The sequence below is a fragment of the Periplaneta americana genome, chromosome 15, assembly GCF_040183065.1.
Source record: "Periplaneta americana isolate PAMFEO1 chromosome 15, P.americana_PAMFEO1_priV1, whole genome shotgun sequence".
NCBI classification, from domain to species: domain Eukaryota; kingdom Metazoa; phylum Arthropoda; class Insecta; order Blattodea; family Blattidae; genus Periplaneta; species Periplaneta americana.
Window position 1 is genome coordinate 28,837,438 of NC_091131.1, and position 15,186 is coordinate 28,852,623.

At 46.1% G+C, this 15,186-nt stretch overlaps 1 long non-coding RNA gene across 1 annotated transcript in view; it reads right to left on the reverse strand.

The window, feature by feature from the left end:
• Positions 1-13,975, reverse strand: part of LOC138714746 (uncharacterized) — an 83,986-nt gene extending 70,011 nt beyond the window's left edge. The window contains exons 1-5 of the long non-coding RNA XR_011336075.1: positions 13,740-13,975; positions 9,923-10,196; positions 9,352-9,459; positions 6,111-6,384; positions 5,536-5,643 (exon numbers count right to left, since the gene is read on the reverse strand). This is a non-coding gene — a long non-coding RNA (uncharacterized lncRNA). The remainder of the gene's footprint in view (positions 1-5,535; positions 5,644-6,110; positions 6,385-9,351; positions 9,460-9,922; positions 10,197-13,739) is intronic.
• Positions 13,976-15,186: the final 1,211 nt, after the last annotated feature.

Here is a 15,186-nt window from a genome sequence, read left to right on the forward strand (position 1 = left end):
ATGCTCTCACTGTCCCCTCTGTACTTTCCCTCTCGCATCTATGCTCTTCCTGTCCACTCCGTTCTCTCCCTGTCTCCTCTGTACTTTTCCTGTCCTTTCTATGCTCTCCCTGCCCCCTTTTTCCTCCCTGTCTCCTCTGTCCTCTCCCTGTCCCCTCTGTACCTTCCCTGTTCCCTCTGGTCTCTCCCAGAACCCTCTGTACTTTCCTTGTCCCCTCTGTTCTCTCCCTGTTCTCTCTGGTCTCTCTATCCACTCTGTACTCTCCCTGTCCATCCCTGTTCTCTCCCTGTCCACTCTGTTCCCTCCCTGTCCCTCTCTGTTCTCTCCCTGTGCCTCTCTGTTCTCTCCCTGTCCCCTCTGCTGTCTCCGTGTCCCCTCTCTGTTCTCTCCCTGTCCCCTCTATTCTCTCCCCGTCCCCTCTGTTCTCTCCCTGTCCCCTCTGTTCTCTCCCAGTCCCCTCCGTTCTCTACCTGTCCCTCTCTGCACTCTCTCTGTCCCTTTCTGTTCCCTCCATGTCCCTTTACTTCTCGCCCTGTCCCCCTCTGTCCTCTCCCTGTCCCTCTGTGTTCACTCCCTGTCCCCTCTCTACTTTCTCTGTCCCATCTATGAACTCCCTGTCCCCTGTGTATATTCCCTGACCCCTCCGTCCTCTCCCTGTCAATCTGTGTTCTCTCCCTGTCCCCCCTGTCCTCTCCCTGTCCGTGTTCTCTCCCTGCCCCCTCTGTACTTTCTCTGTCCCTTCTATGAACTCCCTGTCCCCTGACCCCTCCGTCCCCTCCCTGTCCCACTGTGTTCTCTCCCTGTGCCCTCTGTTCTATCCCTTTACCCTTTTTACTATCCCTGTCCCTTCTATGCTCTCCCTGTCCCCTCTGTCCTCTCCCTGTCCCCTCTGTTCTCTCCCTGTCCCTCTCTCTTCTCTCGCTGATTCCTCTGTTGTCTCCCTGTCCCTCTCTGTTTTTCCCTGTCACTTCTGTCCTCTCCCTGTCCCTCTCTCTTCTCTCCATGTCCACTGTGTTTTCTCCCTGTCCCCTATTAACTTTCCCTGTCCCTTCTGTGCTGTTCCTGTCCCCTCTGTACTTTCTCTGTCCCATCTATGCTCTCCCTGTCCACTCTGTTCTCTCTCTGTCTCCTCTGTACTTCTCCTGTCTTTTCTATGCTCTCCCTGACCCCTCTGTTCTCTCCCTGACCCATCCGTCCTCTCCTTGTCCCTCTCTGTTCTCTCCCTGTCCACTCTGTTCTCTCCCTGACACCTATGTTCTATCCCTGACTCCACTATACTTTTCCTGTACTTTCTATGCTCTCCCTGTCCCCTCTCCTCTATCCCTTTCCCTTCTGTACTTTCCCTGTCCCTTCAATGCTCTCCCTTTCCATTCTGTTCTCTCCCTGTCCCCTAAGATCTCTCCCTGTCTCCGCTGTACTTTTATTGTCCTTTCTATGCTCTCCCTGTCCCCTCTGTCCTCTCCCTGCCCCTCTGTTCTCACCCTGTCCCCTCTGTTCTCTCCCTGACCCCTCTGTTCTGTCTCTTTCCCGTCTGTACTTTCCCTGTCCTCTCTGTTCTCTCCCTAGCCCCTCTGTACTATCCCTGTCCCATCTGTCCTCTCCCTGCACCTTTCTGTTCTCTCCCTGTCCCTCTCTGTTTTCCCCCTGCCCCTCAGTTCTCCCCCTGACCCTCTGTACTCTGTCCATCCCTGTTCTCTCCCTGACCCCTCTGTTCTCTCCCTGTCCCTCTCTGTTCTCTCCGTATCCCCTCTGTTCTCTCCCTGTCCCACTCTGTTTTCTCAATGACCCCTCAGTTCTCTCCCTGTCCCCTCTGTACTTTCCCTGTCCCAATCTATGCTCTCCCTGTCCCTCTCTGTTCACTCCCTGTCTCCTCTGTTCTCTCCCTGTCACATCTGTACTTTTCCTGGCCTTTCTATGCTCACCCTGTCCCTCAGTTCTCTCCCTGTCCCCACTGTTCTCTCCCTGTCCCCTCTGTACTCTCCCTGTCCATCCCTGTTATCTCTGTTCTCTCCCTATCCCCTCTGTCCTCTCCCTGTCCCTCTCTGTTTTATCCCTGACACCTCTGTTCTCTCCCTGTCCCTCTCTGTTTTCTCCCTATCCCCTCTGTCCTCTCCCTGTCCCTCTCTGTTTTTCCCTGTCGCCTAAGTTCTCTCCCTGTCCCTCTCTGTTCTCTCCCTATCCCCTCTGTCCTCTCCATGTCCCTCTCTTTGTCTCCCTGACACCTCATTTCTCCCCCTGTCCCCTCTGTACTCTCTCTGTCCATCCCTGTTCTCTCCCTGACCCCTCTGTTCTCTCCCTGACCCTCTCTGTTCTCTCCCTAACCCCTCTGTTCTCTCCCTGTCCCACTCTCTTTTCTCAATGACCCCTCAGTTCTCTCCCTGTCCCCTCTGTACTTTCCCTGTCCCAATCTATGCTCTCCCTGTCCCTCTCTGTTCACTCCCTGTCTCCTCTGTTCTCTCCCTGTCACATCTGTACTTTTCCTGGCCTTTCTATGCTCACCCTGTCCCTCAGTTCTCTCCCTGTCCCCACTGTTCTCTCCCTGTCCCCTCTGTACCCTCCCTGTCCATCCCTGTTATCTCTGTTCTCTCCCTATCCCCTCTGTCCTCTCCCTGTCCCTCTCTGTTTTATCCCTGACCCCTCTGTTCTCTCCCTGTCCCTCTCTGTTCTCTCCCTATCCCCTCTGTCCTCTCCCTGTCCCTCTCTGTTCTCTCCCTGTCCCCTCTGTCCTCTCCCTGTCCCTCTCTTTGTCTCCCTGACACCTCATTTCTCCCCCTGTCCCCTCTGTACTCTCTCTGTCCATCCCTGTTCTCTCCCTGACCCCTCTGTTCTCTCCCTGACCCTCTCTGTTCACTCCCTAACCCCTCTGTTCTCTCCCTGTCCCACTCTCTTTTCTCAATGACCCCTCAGTTCTCTCCCTGTCCCCTCTGTACTTTCCCTGTCCCAATCTATGCTCTCCCTGTCCCTCTCTGTTCACTCCCTGTCTCCTCTGTTCTCTCCCTGTCACATCTATACTTTTCCTGTCCTTTCTATGCTCTCCCTGTCCCCTCTGTCCTCACCCTGTCCCTCTGTTCTCTCCCTGCCCCCTCTGTACTCTCCCTGTCCATCCCTGTTCTCTCCCTGTCCCTCTCTGTTCTCTCCCTATCCCCTCTGTCCTCTTCCAGTCCCTCTCTGTTCTATCCCTGACCCCTCTGTTCTCTCCCTGTCCCTCTCTGTTCTCTCCCTATCCCCTCTGTCCTCTCCCTGTCCCTCTCTGTTTTCTCCCTGTCCCCTCTGTTCTCTCCCTGTCACTTCTATGCTCGCCCTGTCTCCCCTGTATTTTCCCTGTCCCCTCTGTACTTTCCCTGTCCCCTGTGTTCTCTCCCTGTCCTCTCTGTTCTCTCCCTGTCCCCTCTGTTCTCTCCCTGTCCTCTCTGTTCTCTCCCTGTCCCTCTCTGTTCTCTCCCTGTACCCTCTGTTCTCTCCCTGTCCCTTCTGTACTATCCCTGTCACTTCTATGCTCTCCCTGTCCCCTCTGTACTTTCCCTGTCCCCTCCGTTCTCTCCCTATCCTCTCTGGTCTCTCCCTGTCCCCTCTGTACTTTACCTGTCCCCTCTGTACTTTCCCTGTCCCCTCTGTACTCTCCCTGTCCCCTCTGTTCCCTCCCTGTCCCCTCTGTTCTCTCCCTGTCCCCTCTGTACTTTCCCTGTCCCTTCTGTACTTTCCCCGTCCCCTCTGTTCTCCCCCTGTCCTCTCTATTCTATCCCTGTCCCTCTCTGTTCTCTCCCTGTCCCCTCTGTTCTCTCCCTGTCCCTTCTTTACTTTCCCTGTCACTTCTATGCTCTCCCTGTCCCCTCTGTACTTTCCCTGTCCCCTCTGTTCTCTCCCTGTCTGCTCTGGTCTATCCCTGTCCCCTCTGTACTCTCCCTGTCCATCCCTGTTCTTTCCCTGTCCCCTCTGTTCCCTCCCTGTCCCTCTCTGTTCTCTCCCTGTCCCCTCTGTTCTCTCCCTGTCCCTTCTGTACTTTCCCTGTCACTTCTATGCTCTCCCTGTCCCCTCTGTACTTTCCCTCTCCCATCTATGCTCTCCCTGTCCACTCTGTTCTCTCCCTGTCCCCTCTGTTGTCTCCCTGTCTCCTCTGTACTTTTCCTGCCCTTTCTATGCTCTCCCTGTCCTCTCTTTTTTCTCCCTGTCCCCTCTGTCCCCTCCCTGTTCTCTCCCTGTCCCCTCTGTTCTATCCCTGTCCCTTCTTTACTTTCCCTGTCACTTCTATGCTCTCCCTGTCCCCTCTGTACTTTCCCTGTCCCCTCTGTTCTCTCCCTGTCTTCTCTGGTCTATCCCTGTCCCCTCTGTACTCTCCCTGTCCATCCCTGTTCTTTCCCTGTCCCCTCTGTTCCCTCCCTGTCCCTCTCTGTTCTCTCCCTGTCCCCTCTGTTCTCTCCCTGTCCCTTCTGTACTTTCCCTGTCACTTCTATGCTCTCCCTGTCCCCTCTGTACTTTCCCTCTCCCATCTATGCTCTCCCTGTCCACTCTGTTCTCTCCCTGTCCCCTCTGTTGTCTCCCTGTCTCCTCTGTACTTTTCCTGCCCTTTCTATGCTCTCCCTGTCCTCTCTTTTTTCTCCCTGTCCCCTCTGTCCTCTCCCTGTCCCCTCTCTACTGTCCCTGTTCTCTGTGTTCTCTCCCTGAACCCTCTGTACTTTCCTTGTCCCCTCTGTTCTCTCCCTGTCCCCTCTGGTCTGTCCCTGTCCATCCCTGTCCCCTCTGTTTCCTCCCTGTCCCTCTCTGTTCTCTCCCTGTCCCCTCTGTTCTCTCCCTGTCCCCTCTCTACTTTCCCTGTCCCTTCTATGCTCTCCCTGTCCCCTCTGTTCTCTCCCTTTCCCCTCTGTACTTTCCCTGTCCCTTCTATGCTCTCCCTGTTCCCACTGTAATTTCCCTGTCCCTTCTATGCTCTTCCTGTCCCCTCTGTACTTTCTTTGTCCCCTCTGTTCTCTCCCTGTCCCCTCTGTACTTTCTCTGTCCCTTTTATGCTCTCCCTGTCCCGTCTGTTCTCTCCCTGTCCCCTCTGTGCTCTCCTCATCCCCTGTATTCTCTCCCTGTCCCCTCTGTGTGTGCCTTGTTCCCTCTATGCTCTCCCTGTCCACTCTGTTCTATTTCATTCGTCTCCGCTTTCTCTCTATGCTCTATTTATATCTCTGCCCTCTCTCTATCCTCTCTACTTTCTCTCTTGCTCTATCTGCCCTCTGTTTTGCCTTTTTGTCCCCTCTACTTCCTGTCTGTGCTCTGTCTGCCCTCTCTGAACTCTATCTGCATTCTCAGTATTCTACGTATGTCCTCTGTACTCTCTCTATACTCATTTTGCTCTCTGTCTTCTCTACTTTCTCTCTGTGGTCTATCTTGCCTCTTTGTCCTCTTTGTGCTCTCTCTGTCGTCCCAGTTCTCCCACTGTCCTCTCTGCTCTGTTCTCTCTCTGCCCTCACTGTGCTCTCTTTATCCTATCTGTGCTCTCTCTGCCCTCTCCGTGACCTCTCTGCCCTCTCTCTCTTCTCTTTCTGTACTCACTGTGCTCTCTGTCCTCACTCTGCTTTCTCTGTGCGATCTTTCCACTCTCTGTGATCACCATTGCAGCTCTCCAAGTGTCAGTGTGAAGTCCTTAAACATTATTGAACACTGCAACACCAAAAAATCATTGGAATGTTATAAATCCTGCTATGCATTTGGAAAATAATTAAGATATACATTAATCTTTATAATCGTTCTATAACTATTAATGTAAAATTAGTTATTATATCAAAGCACTGGCAGTGTATATTATTTGTTTTCAATATTGGTGCAGTACCATTTCGAAGTCCTTAGTACCGTATTTTTGCATTTAATAGCACCACTATTATCTATAAAAAAAAATTATTTGAGGCACTGACATCTTTCTGTTGCAGCAAATAAGCCATGACAAGATGGAGGGGTTCTAGTTTTATTTATTTATCACGTTTACGTAACAATTATAATTGTTTAAAACTGAAATAATGCAGCTGTTAGTGGAACTATTTCCTTCCATCCATCTAATAAAAACGATAGACCCTACATCAAGGACAGCAGTTATTTTCGACAGACAATGGTAACTCATACATGAGACTCACCCTTTGCTGTGAGGTAGACGATCATTTAGTACTGCTCGAAGTCACTGAATTCTGAGCAGCGGAAGGGTCCAGCGTCCCTACGTGCTAAGGACTCAAGGTGCAGTTCTGCTGGTGCCTGTCTCTCCATCATCTGCGTGTGGCTGTGGTTGAGGAATCGGTGAGACGCCGACCACGCCACGTTCAGTGACGTCACCCTCTGCCTTGCAGACCAGCACGAATTCTTCTCCCGTCACGCCGTTCTGGTTCACTCCTCTGGATTTGAAGTGTGCTAGTACTGTAGTGGAAACAAAACGTTTCGAATGTGTAGAAGATGTTATCCCTTTTCAATACAAGCATTTACCCCGAGACTTCACAATTACCTTATCACATCAGTGAGGGCGATCTCATACTTCAGCATATGACAGTTGCATTCAACTGGTTCAAATTAAAACAAAAAATGAAAAAACTCATTAATATATGTATGTACGTACGTACCTCCTCATAGAATGGTGAAACTATGCTTTTCCCTTTCCTCTTTGTACTCTCTTTATCCCCTCCGAGCTCTCCCTGACCCCTCTGTACTCTTCCTATCCTCTTTGTGCTCTCTTTATCCCCTCTCTGCTTTCCCTGTCCCCTTTGCGCTCTTCCAGTACCATCTGTGCGCTTCCTATCCTCTTTGTGCTCTCTTTATCCCCTCTGTGCTCTTCCTGTCCCCTCTGTGCTCTTCCTATCCTCTTTGTGCTCTCCCTATCCTCTTTGTGCTCTCCCTATCCTCTTTGTGCTCTCTTTATCCCCTCTGTGCTTTCCCTGTCGCTTTTGGGCTCTCCCTGTCCTCTCTGTGCTGTTCCTATCCTCTTTGTGCTCTCTTTATCCCCTCTGTCCTCTCCCTGTCTCCTCTGTGCTTTCCTTGTCCCTGCTGTGTTCTCCCTGTCAGCTCTGTGGTCTTCCTATCCTCTATGTGCTCTCTTTATCCCCTCTGTGCTCTTCCTGTCCCCTCTGTGCTCTTCCTATCCTCTTTGTGCTCTCCCTATCCTCTTTGTGCTCTCTTTATCCCCTCTGTGCTTTCCCTGTCGCTTTTGGGCTCTCCCTGTCCTCTCTGTGCTGTTCCTATCCTCTTTGTGCTCTCTTTATCCCCTCTGTCCTCTCCCTGTCTCCTCTGTGCTTTCCCTGTCCCTGCTGTGTTCTCCCTGTCCGCTCTGTGCTCTTCCTATCCTCTTTGTGCTCTCTTTATCCCCTCTGTCCTCTCCCATTCTCCTCTGTGCTTTCCCTGTCCCTGCTGTGCTCTCCCTGTCCGCTCTGTGCTCTTCCTATCCTCTTTGTGCTCTCTTTATCCCCTCTGTGCTCTTCCTGTCCCATCCGTGCTCTCCCTATCCTCTTTGTGCTCTCTTTATCCCCTCTGTGCTTTCCCTGTCGCTTTTGCGCTCTCCCTGTCCTCTCTGTGCTGTTCCTATCCTCTTTGTGCTCTCTTTATCCCCTCTGTCCTCTCCCTGTCTCCTCTGTGCTTTCCCTGTCCCTGCTGTGCTCTCCCTGTCCGCTCTGTGCTCTTCCTATCCTCTTTGTGATCTCTTTATCCCCTCTGTCCTCTCCCATTCTCCTCTGTGCTTTCCCTGTCCCTGTTGTGCTCTCCCTGTCCGCTCTGTGCTCTTCCTATCCTCTTTGTGCTCTCTTTATCCCCTCTGTGCTCTCCCTGACCCCTCTATGCTTTCCCTGTTCCCTCTGTGCTCTCACTCTCCCCTATGTGCTTTCCCTGTCCCTGCTGTGCTCTCCCTGTCCGCTCTGTGCTCTTCCTATTCTCTTTGTGCTCTCTTTATCCCCTCTGTGCTCTCCCTGACCCCTCTGTGCTTTCCCTGTTCCCTCTGTGCTCTCACTCTCCCCTATGTGCTTTCCCTGTCCCTGCTGTGCTCTCCCTGTCCGCTCTGTGCTCTTCCTATCCTCTTTGTGCTCTCTTTATCCCCTCTGTCCTCTCCCATTCTCCTCTGTGCTTTCCCTGTCCCTGTTGTGCTCTCCCTGTCCGCTCTGTGCTCTTCCTATCCTCTTTGTGCTCTCTTTATCCCCTCTGTGCTCTCCCTGACCCCTCTATGCTTTCCCTGTTCCCTCTGTGCTCTCACTCTCCCCTATGTGCTTTCCCTGTCCCTGCTGTGCTCTCCCTGTCCGCTCTGTGCTCTTCCTATCCTCTTTGTGCTCTCTTTATCCCCTCTGTCCTCTCCCATTCTCCTCTGTGCTTTCCCTGTCCCTGTTGTGCTCTCCCTGTCCGCTCTGTGCTCTTCCTATCCTCTTTGTGCTCTCTTTATCCCCTCTGTGCTCTCCCTGACCCCTCTATGCTTTCCCTGTTCCCTCTGTGCTCTCACTCTCCCCTATGTGCTTTCCCTGTCCCTGCTGTGCTCTCCCTGTCCGCTCTGTGCTCTTCCTATTCTCTTTGTGCTCTCTTTATCCCCTCTGTGCTCTCCCTGACCCCTCTGTGCTTTCCCTGTTCCCTCTGTGCTCTCACTCTCCCCTATGTGCTTTCCCTGTCCCTGCTGTGCTCTCCCTGTCCGCTCTGTGCTCTTCCTATCCTCTTTGTGCTCTCTTTATCCCCTCTGTGCTCTCCGTATCCCCACTGTGCTTTTCCTATCCTTTCTGTGCTCTTCCTGTCCCCTCTGTGCATTCTCTGTTCCCTCTGTACTCTTCCTGTCCCATATGTGCTTTCCCTGTTCAGTCTATGCTCTCCCTAGCCCCTCTCTACTCTCCCTGTCCCCTCTCTGCTCTTTCCTTCCCCTATGTGCTCTCCCTGTCCCCTCTGTGCTCTCTTCATCCCCTCTGGTCTCTCCCTGTCCCCTTTGTGCTCTCTTCATCCCCTCTGTTCTCTCCCTTTCCTCTCTGTGCTTTCCCTGTCCCTTCTATGCTCTCCCTGTCCACTGTGTTGTATTTCATTCCTCGCCACTTTCTCTGTCTGCTGTTTTTTTCTCTCTGTCCTCTCTACTTCCTGTCTGTGCTCTATCTGCCCTCTCTGAACTCTATCTGCATTTTCTGTATTCTACGTATGTCCTCTGTACTCTCTCTATACTCATTTTGCTCTCTGTCTTCTCTACTTTCTCTCTGTGGTCTATCTTGCCTCTTTGTCCTCTCTTTGACCTCTCTGTGCTCTCTCTGTCGTCCCAATTCTCCACTGTCCTCTCTGCTCTGTTCTCTCTCTGCCCTCACTGTGCTCTCTTTATCCTATCTGTGCTCTCTCTGCCCTCTCTGTGACCTCTCTGCCCTCTCTCTCTTCTCTTTCTGTACTCACTGTGCTCTCTGTCCTCACTCTGCTTTCTCTGTGCGATCTTTCCACTCTCTGTGATCACCATTGCAGCTCTCCAAGTGTCAGTGTGAAGTCCTCAAACATTATTGAACACTGCAACACCAACAAACCATTGGAATGTTATAAATCCTGCTATGCATTTGGAAAATAATTAAGATACACATTAATCTTTATAATTGTTCTATAACTATTAGTGTAAAATTAATTATTATATCAAAGCACGGGCAGGGTATATTATTTGTTTTCAATATTGGTGCAGTACCATTTCAAAGTCATTAGTACTTTTGCATTTAATAGCACCACTATCATCTATAAAAAAATTATTATTTGAGGCACTGACATCTTTCTGTCGCAGGAAATACACCATGACAAGCTGGAGTGGTTCTAGTTTTATTTATTTATCACGTTTACGTAACAATTATTAAACTTTAAAACTGAAATAATGCAGCTGTTAGTGGAACTATTTCCTTCCATCCATCTGATAAAAACGATACAGCCTACATCAAGGACAGCAGTTATTTTCGACAGACAATGGTAACTCATGCATGAGACTCACCCTTCGCTGTGAGGTAGACGATCATTACCTACTGCTCGAAGTCACTAAATGCTGATCAGTGGTAGGGTCCAGCGTCCCTACGTGTTAAGGACTCAAGGTGCAGTTCTGCTGGTGCCTGTCTCTCCATCATCTGCGTGTCGCTGTGGTTGAGGAATCAGTGAGACGCCGACCATGCCATGTGCAGTGATGTCACCCTCTACCTTGCAGACCAACACCAATTCTGCTCCCACTATGCCGCTTTGGTTGACACCTCTGAATTTGAAGTGTGCTGGTACTGTAGTGGAAACAAAACGTTTCGAATGTGTAGAAGATGTTATCCCTTTTCAATACAAGTACTGTCCCCGAGACTTCACAATTACCTTATCACATCATTGTCATACTTCAGCATAAGAGAGTTGCATTCAACTGGTTCAAATTTAGAAAAAAAAAATTAAAAAATTAATTTAAATATGCACGTACGTACTGTATGTACGTACATTATTATCCCCAGGCTGTAATTCATGCACTATTGTCACTCTATAGGGCTTAAATTTAAGAATTTTAGTGGTTCTAAATGCTGTGGTTTTCGAAACACCCGTTTCTTGTGAGAGACGGTGGAGAGATTTTCGAGAAGAATGTTCTAACCTTTCACCTATCGAATCGAGTTTTCCCTCAGTAAGTACACTTGGGTTTCTCTTTTCACGTTTATTCAGAACTGATCCCATTTCTCTAGATTTTTTACGAGGTTTAATATAGTCGTCCTATGTGGAATGGAAAAACCAGGAAATTGCGTTGCAAAACGTCGTCGCACTGTTCCACAATTTTTCGTTATCAAGTAACACATGACAAGATAAACCTTTTGTTATAATGTAAACTTTTGTGGTGCCATATTAAGCCACAATCTTCAATCTTCAACTAAAGGCTGGTTCACAATAAACCGAGAATGGAAACGAGAACGGGAACGGAAATAATGTTAAAATAAATGCATTTAAATACGAGCATTCACAATAGTTAGTTGTGAATGCTCACATTTAAATACATTTATTTTAACAATATTCCCATTCTCAGTTTTGTTGTCGCTTCCGTTCCCGGTTTATTGTGAACCAGCCTTAAGATGTACGTACATCATATAAACGTCAACAGACCTCATAGGAAGCTGAACAGCAGCTATCAGTTGCAATGTAACCATGTACTGTGTCCTTCAAGGCAGGAAAAGAGAGAGAAAAACTGTAGCATGTGACTGTAGCAGACTCCGTTCACCAGGAATGACAAGCGCTGATGCCAAGCTCACTTGTCGCCGGGTACTGTAGAGAATATCACAGACCGCTCTGTATATTGTATTGGTTTTTGTGTAAGTTGAGTGCAAATACATTCTAATTTTTATTCACATGTTGTTTTTCTGACTTCAATTACAGTCGAATTAGGTGAATTTCAAAAAACCATTGTCCTGATCACAAAACCAAAGTTTCAGATGAATAATACATACCTTCTAGGCCTATACTTTTTTGGCATAAACAATTACAAAATGTCACTCATCTTACCCAGAAACAAAAATCATGTTACATAATAATCTAGCATATAGGAACAAGATTATGATTACTTATTGTAGAATAACAGTGTGTAGGCTGGACGTGCATTTAAAATGGTTTACCAGGGGCCTGTTTCTCAAAAATACTAGCTTAGTAGTTCACCAGTTACTAGTTACCAGAGTATATTTCACCAACTCTAGTAGATTCTGTTTCTCAAACTATTTCAACAGTCTAGTAACTTGTGACAATTTTTCACTAGTCATATGATCTCTTTCACTAGTCAGCTGATTGAGTTCATTTGTTTATACCCATTGGTAGGTATTGTTATTTGAGGTTAGGAGGCTAAGTTGTTTGTGTTTTGGTTCTTACTTCTCTCTTCTCTTGAAATTCCATCAATTGAAAGCAAATTAACTATACTCAATATGATTAATGACTCAAAGGATATATCATTCGGTACGTTTTCAAGCATAATAACAAAAATGATAAAGTAAACGACTGGACAAAAAAATTTGTAATAAGTGAGGCTATGGAACTGATACTTCAGAACAAAGATTATGCATAAGTTAGGGACACTTATTGGCCCAACATTAAGAAAGCAACTTTGACGAGTACCAATTCAAGTTCACAGTATCATAATATGAACACATTATGTAGCAAGTGAGTCTACTGGCGACATGGATGCCACTTATGACTTGAAAAAAATCGCTATTTTTTTTTTTCTTCAGTTTTACGTTTGATCTATTCATAAATTAGTGTCGTTTTGTATTTAATTTGTAGGCTAAAGTTGACAATGTCAGAAGGACTGGCAATGGAGGAGGAAAGCCAGCAAAAATTACTGCAGTTGATGAATTGGTATTAGATTATTAGGAAAAAAATCTGCATGTGTTGCTGGTCTAGGGCAGAAAAACCAGATGGCATTGGAAAATAATCAACATCCCGATTTGTATTTGTATTTGAAACTTTGCTGATAATGCATGACTTCTATTTGTTTGTCTTGTTATGGCAGGTCCCACTATATTTAACAACTCTCCAAGCTTTTCAGCACATTATTTAAACCATTCATTATATTTAAACAATGCTCCCGTAAAGGAATAATAATTGCTCTCTCTCGATATAGTTTTAGCACTTCTCACAACAACTTCTTTACTACTTCAATCGAAATCACTAAACCACATTTATTAAAAAAATAACTACAATATTTTGTTTTGATTATCTGAGAAAGATTGCCACTGGTAACTGATAATATAGAAATCACCAGTCTTTAGAGTCTTGTAGGAATATTCCTGTTAAATATTAGTATAATCAACTAGATTAGCATTTTGAGAAACAGAATCACTTTTGAACTGGTGAAATCGACCAGTATTACTAGTCTGTGAACTGGTAACTACTACTTTACCCTTGTAGTTTCTAGAAACACAGACTTGTAAAATAAACAAATATTACTACTGTACAGACTAGTATTACTAGTCCGTAAGTTTTGAGAAACAGGCCCCTGTAAGCTGTTTTTAGTTTTTAACAAACAATGAGATATGTATGCATTAATAACAGTAATTACGCCTTCAGCAATTAATAACGGCTTACAATGAGTGTTATAACTGAAGGATGTGAGAATTCTAATCGCCTTCTTCAGTAAAATAATTATGCTAGTCCCCAAGTAGGACTTTTGTTCAGACAAAAACAATTTACAGAAAGCAACACATTTAAAAAATTCATGGTAAAACCAGAATTTACGTCAATATTCAATTTAAAATCACCACAGACAATAACACTATTTTAAATTATAGAGACTTAAATCAATAAACAGCTGTTCAAATTGATTTAAAACATATTTTTGTCTCCTTTGGGGGTACGATACAAAGCTACTAAAATTATTTTAAGGGCAGTTAAAATAACAACTGTGGCGTCAGTAATATGTTCTTCCAGGCAACATAGATCAATATAGTTTGAAAATTAACACAGTTCTTGAGAAATATGGCAATACCACCATGAACACTATTTCCTCTACAATAAATGGAAGGGCATACATAACCTCCAATTCCACTATACTTCGTTCCAAAATGACAGGCGATGTAAACATTGCCGACAGAGAGAAGTTTACCTCTCTTCTCCTCTGCCGGCAATATTTACGTCGCTTGTCAATGTCTGAACGAATTATGGGACGAAATATAGATAATAGTAGATGTCAGTTAACCAATATTGTGTTACCTACACAAAATGCTAAATAATTTATGTAATGAAGAATGACCTAGAGTTCATTAGATTTATTAGATAGCGACTGGACATTTGAATTACGATATTAAAAATATTACCTGTTACACTGACATTCTTGAGATTTCTTGCCCAACAGGTGGATGAAAAAACGCCTAACCCAGGTGTTCTTAGACCACAGCTCCTTCCAGATGTTCTGCGTACAAATCAACCTTGAATGACGAATAATGTGCGATATCTAGATGATAATTTCTTAGTACAAACCACAGGAAAACTAAGTTTCAAAAAATTAATTAAAGTTTCTGTTTTTGTTTATGGAATTCATCTATACACGTGCGGAACAGTCTTGAGCAGTGCTGCCAACTACATTCTTTATAACTCGCTATGACAGAGTGCAGAAACCGCTAAATGGCTATATTCGCAATGTAAAAAGAAATTATTTTGCCACTGTAAGTGCCAAAAATACCCACTAAACTCTATATCAGCAATATAAATTTAAAAAAAAAATTTTTTTTCCGTTAAAGTAACATAGAAAAACGCCAGCTTTAGCGAGAAAACTGCTGTATTGGCTACTCTGGTCTATGGTAAACAAACCTTGTAGTGTTTTGTTTTCTCAGCATCAATACAAAACCTTACATTGGCCGGTCGTGTGTTCATGAAATACGTCTGTCCATCATTTCTCAAAAACCGTCTGTGGTAGCTCAATGGTCAGACCTTCAGATTGTCACGCAAGCGGCCCGGATTCGATTCCCACTCAGGGGTGGAATTTTTTTTCGATTTTTTTTTTTTTCATTGAAAAGAATCCATAGTGACACTTGTGGCGGACAAGGTCGCAATTGGGGTTTTTCCCGGGGTTCTTCCGTTTTTCCCCAAATTAGGCATTTACATCATTTCGTCACCATTTTTCCATTTCGTTGTCATTCCGTAGCATTCCCTGAACGCATGCTGGCGACGCACAGAGGGTGTTGACCTAGGGACGAATGGGGTAGCTGCTCGAAACCTGGGTGTGGTTAGCCGATGTGGGTTTGGGAATGCGTCACCAGAGGGTTAACGCAGTAGACCTTAACAGGTCGCAGTGCTGGGCCATAGTGCCCTCCTCTTAAATTCAATTCAGCCATTCTTCAAAAGTTGGATTTTCTAGGGACTTACTACGATTATCTCTATTAACCACTTCCTCACTAATCTTAACTCCAAAATCATCATGATTACCTTCCCTTTGATATATTATTCGAAGGAATAAAATCAATACATTTTTCTAATAAAGCTACATGCCTGATAAGAATATTAATTTTGTCTCGAAGTTCACTTGTAGTATGATACTTTGGTGACAAAAAAAATTAACAATAAGAATAGGTATTTTATTATGGTAATTGTTTACTAGGCCTACAGCGTTATTACGTTAACGTAAAAAATAATGTATTTACATCTTTGGATTGTAGCTGAATCATATGTATTCAATACGAAAATAAAAATTGAGTGCCGACCTCAATTTCACACTGAAAATAAGGCCCGAAAGTTGCTGTGAAAGTGCTGGCAGGTGGAGTAGCT